The following is a 10,599-nucleotide window of genomic DNA, read 5'->3' on the forward strand; positions in this document are numbered from 1 at the left end:
CTGTTCCCCTATAGGTACATGTCTGTATTTAGACCTCTATAAATGTCCTCTGCCTCCTAGTTCTTTCCTCTATTTCCTGTTACTTTCCTCTTGTCCCACTATCATGTTTCGCCTTCATTCAGGTTTCAGTAATTCCTCCTGGCTACAATGCGTTTGATCAAGCCCCACCAGACATCTAATACCCTCCTCTCCATCGATTTTAGCTCACTTGTTGTTCCCTTGTCTCTGGGTTTGTTGACACCCCCCTGCTTTTCCCACACCTCCCTCTCTCCCATGTAGCCCCAGAACTGTCAGTCCCCTTGTTTTCTCCTCTGAATTGTTTATCCCGACTATCTTATCTAGATAGACATGCAGAGACAATAATAAGCACAACAACAAGACAGAGCAAAACAAAACAACAACAAAAAACCCCAATGACAACAAAAGAAAAGTCTATAAATTGTTTGTTGATCTTTAGGAGTGTTTTACTCTCTAGTCTGATGTGGTGCCATCAGACCCAAAGTCGACTTTTGGTATTCCCTGGGGACTTCATTGCTTTGCTCCCCTAGCTTCTCTGTTGCACTCCCTTAGTGTTTCACCCCGGTGTGTATCCCTTATTTTTCAAATGTTCCCCCATACCACTTCACTTTTACAAAAGATTTATATTTGCAGCTAGTTGCACCAATAGAAAGAAATCCAAATAGAATTTTGGCTTTTATGGGAAACAGAACTAGTGTTCAACATTTGTTTTGCAGTAAAGAGGTAGTTTGCACCACAAGCAGTGAAAGTGGCAGCACCACCTTCCTGTCAGCAGGTACGCTGGGCGGTGTCCCCTCTGTGCCAAGCACTGTGCTAGACAGGCAGTGATTAACACGATGGCTGGTGCTTGCACCTCGGGTCAACACATTCAGGAAAGAGAGAGAGAAGGGGATACAGGTTTCAAATGTAAGAACTGAATTTGATATTGAAGGATAGGTCAAATGGCTGCAAATTGTCCTATGATGCCAGAACAAAAATTGCGGAAGATTATAATGAAATTAGAATATATATTTTATGTTCTCTTTAACTAGAAGGAAAAAACAATCATTTTATGCTATACCTATTAATAGGCAACATCGTGATAAATTGGGAAATGACTGAGGTGATCAATGGCCTCACTTCTCTAGGATCCATAACCAGTGTTCATGAAAGCAGCAGTCAAGAAATCAAACAATGTCTTGCATATGACAAATCTTCTGTGCAAGGTCATGGAAGTGTTGAAGCGTAAGGATGTCTCTTGGAAGAGGACGGTGCATTTGACTCAAGCCATGGTATTTTCAATGTCCTCAAATGCATGTGAACATTGGGCAATGGATAAGGAAGACTGTAAACAATCGATACATTTGAATTACTATTTTGGCAAAGAATATTGAAAGTATCATAGACTGCAAGGAGAACAAACAAATCTGTCTAGGAAGAAGGAGAGCCAGAAGAATGTTCTTTAGAACAGAGGAGAGCGAGACTTCATCTCACGTACTTTGGGCATGGTGTCAGAGCGGTCGGTTTCTGGAGAAGGATATAATGCCTGGTAAAATATAGGGGCAATGAAAAAGAGGAAGACCCTTACTGAAATGACTTGGCACAGTAGCAGCAACAATGAGCTTACACATAATCGTATATGGCAGTTTATCACATCGTGGTAGCTCGAACATTGCTGTGATGCTGACATGTTTGTCACCAGTATTTTGAACACCAACCACCAGGTTCATCCATGGGAAGCAAGTTTCAGTTGAGCTCCCAGACGAAGAGCAGGCTAAGAAGAAGGGTAAACAGTTCACTTCTGAGGGGACTAGTCTCTCCTTTGGAGTGTAATGGACCTCTTCTGGCCTCCCAATTCCTATTTCATCTTTTTGGGCTTTCTGTGACTGCAGTCTTGGTGTAAGTAGGGAAGCAGTAATGGGTGGTAGGGGTGTTTCTTGGGAATATTCAGCAATGTCTTATCAAGCCTCAAACAATGTGCTTTTTCTTACTTGAATCCTTGATGACAAGCCACACACATTTGTGAAATTTCTGCTCTAGGTAAATGGTGTTCCCATGATAAGAGGGGAGAGAAACAAACTGGCAAGCCCTGAGGTGAGTGCAGACTAATTAATCATGTTTTGATCATTCCAAAGAGAAAGCAATGCTTCCAGTACATTCCCTAGGCATGGAATTTCATCGTAGTCATGTGTTAAAGGCAAGCATAGTCAAATAATCTTGGTTATAAAGGTTATTTATTGATCACCCTATCTCTCCAATAGGTTTCCACTCTAGACTTTGAAAAGACTCATAGTCAATTAAAGATAAGCAGAGGGGGCGTATGAAGTGAGTAGACAGCAATGATTAACTGGATTTACTTTCCCATGTTTATTTTATGTATTCAAGGAGTTCTTCAGAATAATCCCCAAACAAGTATGTCACTGATGTTGCTTACTGAGAAGAAGTGATGTATGTATATGTGATTTCATGCTAGTGTTTATGTACCCATGGCTTAGCTATATTATGAATAGTAATAAACTATGGTGATATGAGTTTCAACTTCTATGTTACATACTTGTATAGAAGCATGAAAATAAAAATAAATACTCCTGAATTTTTATAATAAAGTTTTACAATAAAATTTATAATCATCAGCGTCGCCAAGTGACACCAAGTGACAATGGCTGTTATAGTCAATATATGCAACACTACAGATTCAGTAAGTCTGTCACTTTATCATATCGTGATGACTTGCATGTTGCTGTGATGCTAGAAGCTGTACCAGTATTTCAAATACCAGCAGCATTACCCTCGGTGGACAGGTTTCAGAGGAGCTTCCGGACTTGTTCATGGGTTTGCTATGAGTTGAAACCATTGTGTGTACACCTAACAAGACTGCTTCAAAGTGATCCAAAAGAAAGAAGAGTATAACAATGAAGATACATTTAGATATTACTGATAATATGTAGAATATATGAAAAGCATATGTTAAAAGGGTAGAACAAATATGTGAATTTAAGAAAGTCACAGTTTCCTCCTAAAACTTTGAGGTAAAGGAGAATGTCAGTCACAGAACATGAAAACCAAAGTCCCAACAGAAACCCTGTCTTTCTGGACAGTTAACTGTGAAAGGGGGAGACCAGAGCTTACGGAATATGGAGAGAATTCTTTGCATTTATTTGCCATTTACTATTTGTCTTCCCCTCATTTCCTCTATGAAGGCACTCGTGGCTGTGCAGCAATATGGAAGACCGATACAAGTTGAATAGAAACTCAATAATGTAGCCAACGGATCATGAAAAGAGCCACCACAGGCCAGCGAGGATAAGGAGAATTCCAGAGAAGAGAGGATTTGAAAATTGGCTTCTCTAAGTCTGTATATGAACCTAAAAGGGCCCATGCTGACACATAAGATGCGTATCTATTGGGCAGGAACAAAGCCTCTGAGACCTGAATGACTATTAAGCAATGGGCCATGATCGTGCAGTAGACAACAGTAACAACAGGGGACAAAGTCAGCAATGCAGCCTAAAAACACTTACAAACGAAACTTGCGAGCACAAGAAGAAGAAGCCCCAGTTGTAGTCTACCATAAACTTCACCTTGCCCAGAGGACTTTGATGGTAATCCGAGACGTAGGAGCATAGCATTCAAAGTATCCAGTGTATACTCTGAAATTTCTAAAATTTCTAGGACAAAGAAAAAATACACATATGCGTACATAAACCTTGTATATGCAAATGCAACAAGGAAGCTGCTGGCCTTTAGACTTCTACTTAAATCGTACCTCAGTTCAAGAATGGTTTATTCTAATAATGCGGCATGGTATAATACCTTTCTGACATGATTGCTAAAGACAGAAGCAAATGTGGTGAAGAAAGCTAATGGTGTCCAGCTATCAAAAGATATAACACCTGGGGTCTGAAAGGCTTATAGTTAAACAAGCGGCCATCTAGCAGAGAAGCAACGAGCCCACATGCAAGAAGCACATCAGTCTGTGTGATCCTAAGGTGTCAACATAAAGAGGTAGCAGAAGTTCAAAAACAAGCAACCAAATTGATGTGAAGGGGTGTGGATGTGAAGGGGAATGCACCCAAACCCACCTGTAAGATAATTTGGCAGTTCCTCTCAGAAGGGCCACATGGAAGGGATGAAAAATCCAGGGTGCTGTAACTGATGGACCACATAACTATCCTCTAGCTCTTTATATTTACTACCCTTACGATGATGATTTTTATTTGTCTTTCCTCACTAATCATGTTCAATTTGCATATGTTCATTTGTATATTTAAGATCTCTTGGTTCATGAAAGCCAAGCTATATAACCCCTCAGAAACAGTGAGTTCCCTAGGGGATAGGGATTTGATAGCATTCATGACTGTATAACCCCACTCGGTGGGATAAAACAACAGAGTTTTATGTGAATGGATATATAAGATATGGGGGAACAACTATTATAGGGGGGAAAAGGGTTCCCGGGTGTATGGTGGGGGAGGGAGGGGATAAAGGGGAGCTGATATCAAGGTTCAAGAAGAAAGAAAATGTTTTGAAACTGATTGTGGTAGCAATTGTACAATACTCCGTGATGTGATTGAACTATGGAATGTATGATAGCTGAAAGAGCTCCCAATAAAATGATTATTTTTAAAATGTCAAGTAAAATATAATTAATAAATTCATTATAAGTTAGAAATAAAACAACTTTGACTCAAAAGCCGGAACTATTTTCCCTGAAGTAAGTTAAACATACTGGAAATAAATATAATTGGTGTTATTGTTATCAGCAAAGAATCATAACATCTTTTTCTTTTAATTTAGAATTTTTAAAAGTTTGTAACAAAAAATTCACTGGAGAGGCTCAATAATGGATTAGCAGGTTAGAATTGGAAAGTGTTGGTAAATTTGACAATGAGACAATAGCTATTATTCAGTATGAAGAGAAAAGATGAGCCAAGCTTAAGGAAATGGGAGACATCATAAGAAAGAAGCTTAGCATTTATGTCATGTGGCTGTTAGGTGCCATTGGTCAGTTCTGACTCATAGTGACCCATTTGTACCACAGAATATGAAGACCGCCTGTTCCTCCTCTACTCTCACAATTGTTCTTATGTCTGCCCATTGGTGCAGCCATTGTGCCAATCCATCATGTTAAAGATCTTGCTCTTTTTCACTGCCCTCTACCTTATCACCATCGTGTCCTTTTCCAGGACTCGTCTCTCTTATTATCATTTCCAAACTATATGAGACAAAATGTTATTTGCCGGTGATATTAATGGTTTGTTCTATAATTAGTTAATTCAGTTATGTCACTTTTCTTTGGGATAGATACAAATACTAACATATAGACTCGAGTATAACCCAAATATCAGTCAAGGCACCTAATTTTACCATAAAAACTGCATTAGAGGTAAGGAGACAAGACTTCATCCTATATGCTTTGAACATGTTGTCAAGACACCAGTCCCTGCAGAAGAACACCATGCTTGGTAAAGTGAGGGACAGTAAAAAAATGGAAGATTCTCAGTTAGATGGATTTGACACAGTCGCTGCAGCAATGGGCTCAAGTATGGGAACAATTGTGAGGATGGTGCAACCTGGGCAATGCTGTGCTTTGTGGTGCACGGGGTCACGATGGGGTAGAACCAAATCAATGGCACCTAACTACAACAATCATGAATATTGTCTGTGAGTTCGATGTAGCACCTGAAATGGAGTATGAAATCAGCAGATAAACAGAGTCTCTTGAAAGGCATGGTTGTTGACAGAATAGAGTTATATAAGTTGGAAAGTGGAGACATATCTGATCTCTGCTTCATTACAATCATCATTGGGACCATGTGGAGTTTAATGGAAATCCAACTCTGAATTATGTTGATTTTCCCCCCTGGTAAGTGTCAGGGCGTTAGTTCCAACTTATAGCAATTCCAAGTCAGTGGAAAGAAACATTGCCATTACTCAGTTATCCCAATAATTGCTGCAGGCATTTTTTGCAGGCATTTTCAATCCATCTCGTTGAAGGTCTTCCTCTTTTTCACTGACCCTCAGACATGGCTGTGAGGATGGCACATAGGGTGATGTTTCATTCTGTTACACGTAAGGTCACTATGATTTACCACCAAGTTGGCACCTAACAACATCTGTGCTCCAAGCATGATGTCGCTCTTTAGGTTCCTCCTGATAGCACACCCAACACACGTGACATGAAGTCCTGTCCTCCTAGCTGCTGAACTTCTAAATATGCTAACTCTCAGTAGTCTCTGAAATTCGGTACCTATGAAGGGACTTTTAAAAAATTCTTGGAAAAATGGAATTTAAAGATAATGTGACTTTTCCACAAACTTTTCAAAACCTCTTGGATATTTTACTTACAAGAACAACCACTTAAACGAATATTACAAAGAGTAAAAATCAAAAAGCCAGAAGGTATTTTAAAATGAAATAGTAAAGACTTGCTAAATAATTCAAAAGTAGGGAGGAAAGCAGGCACAAGAATATAGTAGATGGAAAATTGTGCAAAAAATAATTTGAATAGAATGAAAATGCAAATAGCAAAATTTGTGTGAAATAGTGAATATATAAAAATATATAGCATTGCATTTTTGTATTTAAAAAATAAAATGAGGAAGGTCACAAATCAGAGATCTGTACTTCAACCTTAAGAAATTAGTGTGAAGAGTAAATTAAATCCAAAGCAAGAAGGTGAAAGACAATAATAGAGAGAAAAGCTAAAATCTATAAAATTGAATGCAAGTGGATTGAGAAAATCAATGAAACCAAAATGATGTTCTGTAAGAAAATATCAATATAATTAATTAACCTCTAGCTACATTGACCCATCAATAAATATGACTACATTGAAATGAAAAACCAAGAATCAAAATACACCACAAAGGAGAAAAGTAAAAGCATACAGTGACAAGATTTTTACAGTATAAATAAAAATCAAAGTCCTACTAACTAGATTCTACAATATATGGAGAATTTCTAAAATCTCATCCAGGAAAAATAAAACAGTCCAAAACAGAAAATAAACACAAAAGATTTTTTAAAAGGGAATTTACACAACAGAGGAAAAATCACCATTCAATTATTTTAAACATCCTCTTATTACTCAAAAGGACACATTTCTGCCCAAGATACTATTTTATACCCTTTACTGCACAAAAATTAAGAAATCCAATACTTACTTGTAGGTGAACTTTAGAAAAATTGAGATGTTCATACCTTGGTGCTGAGAATGTAAATTCATACCCACACAACACAGAGGAATTAGAAAAAACTGAATTTTTAAAAGCTATTTATTTAAATTTTTTTACCAAACAATCTTATCACCTTCAAAGTACTCTCCATTACACTTAAAACATTTGTCAAATCTGTGATTTCATTCTTGGAAGCATTCTTCAAATTCATCTGTTTGATGGCTGATAGCATCTCCCTTATTTTTTTTGTCTCACCTGTATGTTATCACATCGCTGTCCTTTCATGTCACTCTGCATTCCTGGAAACAAAAAGAAGTTGCACAGGGTGAGGTCAAGTGAATCAGGTGAGTGGGGCAGAGAGGTAGGCTGTTTTTTGCCCAAAATTGGCACACTGAGATGGCTGTATGAGCAGGTGCATTGTCGTAGTAGCAAAACAAGTCCTCTGTCTGCCACAAATCAGGACTTTTTGTCACACACTGTTGTGCAATCATTTCAAAACCTCTAAATCAGCAGTTCTCAACCTGTGAGTTGCCACCCCTTTGGGGGTCAAATGACCCTTTCACAGGGATCCCCTAAAACCATCAGAGAAAACATATTTCCGATGGTCTTGGGAACCTAGTCACTGCTCCTTTATCCATCTCCAGGCAGGTCCACCCACCTGCAGATGCCCACTATCCTTTGGTATCGCCATTCCCATTTCTGTTTCTAGATTTCATGTGTTGTGAGCTCTTATCTCTTATCTTTACCTGTGTACGTGCTCCAGTCTAGTCCAAAGTGAGAGACAGCATTGGGGTCAGTGAGGGGTGAGGAAGCCCCAAGGAATCAGCGAAATATTGTGTGTTTCATTGGGGCTTTATTGCATGCTCATTGACTCATCTCTTCCCTATGACCCCTCTGTGGAAGGATGTCCCATTGTCTACAGGTGGGATGTGGGTCTCTGCTATGACCCTCCTTGTTCTCAACAATATGGTTGTTTGTTTGTTATGGGTCTTCTGGTGTCTATTACCCGACCCAGTGACACCTCATGATCGCACTGGCTGGTGTGCTTCTTCCATGTGGGCTTGTTGTTTCTCTGCTAGATGGCTGCTTGTTAACTTCAAGCTTTTAAGACCCCAGATGCTATATCTTTTAATAGCTGGGCACCATCCACTTTCTTCACCACGTTTGCTTATGCACCCATTTAGTCTTCAGCGATTGCGCTGGGAGGGTCAGCACCACAGAATGCCAGGTCGTTAGAACAAAGTGTTCTTGTATTGAGTGAGGGTATGCGCAGAAGTCTGAAGTCCATCTTCTAAGTCAGTGTATTTCCATATAAATATATGTACCTAGGCCAATACCTCTATTTTTATGAATTAACATATTTACATGTGCACACATCTATACTTGTACCTGTATCCATAGTTTTGCTTCCTAGATTATTTCCTTTTACCTTCCTCCTGCCCCACCATCATACTGGCCCTACTTCCGGTTCTTAGTAATTCTTCTCAGCTAGATTGCTGTTGCTCCAACACCCCCATGATCTCGGTGTCCTCCTTGCTGCTGATTTTCATTCCCTAGGACTTCTGTTTGATCCTTGTACAAGTTCCACATAAACACAACGATGTGTTCTGGAACTCCCATTCTCCTCAAGGATATCCATTGTTTGTTGTGTACCTCATATTCTATTTTGCATAATCAATAAAACACAAATAAACATCTTCCAGGCTTTGTCTGCTTTGAGCCATGATCCATCTGATGGCAACACAAGTTCTCTTCTGAACCTGGCTTGAATTTCTGACACCTCCCTGTCGGTGTACTGCTGCAACTAGTGTTGTTATCTTCAGCAAAATTTTACTTCCATGTAATATTCATGATTTTGTTAATAATATAGTCTTTCTGACTAATGGTTATTTTGTGATATTTTTTCAAGGTTATTGAACTGAGTTATCTATGGAAAATTAAAAGTGGAGATTTTGGGCTTCTCCAATTATGCTTGTGACTTATTGAAGAATAGGTTGATTTAATTTCTAAAATTGAAACACTACAAATTTTAAGTGGGGTACTTTTTCCAACCTCTCTTACCATCATTGTCAACACAGATTTAATATAAATCATGGTTTTAATTTAAGACCTGCATTTAAAAACTTAGACTGGATAGTAAAGGAAAAATATTTCTAAGACAAGAGGATCCAGATGACTCTATTGAAAAAGATTTATATTTTCTTCCCATTTGGCATGAATAAAAAAGAAGTGCAATGTGTTGCATGCAATTGAATTAAAAATAATTTTATTAAAAATAAAATGAGGCTACATTTCCATCTCAAAATAACAGAAAATCAAAATCATTTGTCTGCTAAAGCTATTTTAAGAAACAAATCACCCATGAAACCATTATTCTCTGGCCCTTACACGGTACCTAACCCAAGAATTCTGATGCTATTTGCCAAACATGAGGCTGCGAACACAAAAATGCTTGTAAGAGTATTTTTCTCATTCTTTCACTTAGACTTCTTATCCATAATACATTAGATTGACTTTGGTTTTCTTTTTGCTGATGGTTTAATGTATGGGCAGATGACCAATTTTTATTTGTTTTTTAAGATAAATAAAGTCTCAAAATATGCACTCACATTTCTTAATTAGAAAGATCATTGTTTATTTCACATTAAAATATATAAGATAAAGGATAGAATTCTGAGTTTGGTCAACTGCTCTGTTATCCTCAGAGTTACATTACTGCAGTGCTACTCTTTGAAATCAAGAGTATCTTCAGTTAGTAAAAATATCTGGTGGAGGATTATGCATTCACTCTGGTTTGTCATTTGGTCAGCTAGAATTTACAAGTATGTTGGAAATTATTTCTGATAATGATTTTTCCCATTGGTCAAGGATTTTTGTTTTGGCTGTTCCCTCTGCCTCAAAAAGTATGCTAACTCCTTACTCAATTTCAAATTTCTGCTCAAACTTCATCTCCGGCATATGTCTTATCTTAAAGACCCCATTTATTTATGCCAACTCCCCATTCCACCTCCCATCCTGTTCTACTTGTTATTTCCCCATTGCAATGATCATGTTATACCATATTCTATAACTGGAAAATGTCTTATGTTCATTGTTAATTCGATACTTCTTTCTCTTAGAATGTAAGTTCTATGAGGACAGGGATCTTTGTCTGTTTTTCCACGCAATTTATCCCAAGTACTTAAAACTCGGGACGGCTCACCAGATACCAGAAAAGAAATGGGCTACCACCAAGGCCATTGAGATTCAGGTGAGAGAGTACATAGGGTTTTCAATAACTGGTTTTCCAGAATTAGATCATGAAGATTTTCTTCTGATGAGGCTGTAGGTGGGCTTGAACCTTCAACCTTTTGGTTAGCAACTGAGCATGTTAACAGCTTATATCTCCTGGGGACTTAAGGCTCAGCACAGTTAGATATTATGC

The sequence above is a fragment of the Echinops telfairi genome, unplaced genomic scaffold, assembly GCF_000313985.2.
Source record: "Echinops telfairi isolate 266 unplaced genomic scaffold, ASM31398v2 ScPeMD7_2;HRSCAF=8, whole genome shotgun sequence".
NCBI classification, from domain to species: domain Eukaryota; kingdom Metazoa; phylum Chordata; class Mammalia; order Afrosoricida; family Tenrecidae; genus Echinops; species Echinops telfairi.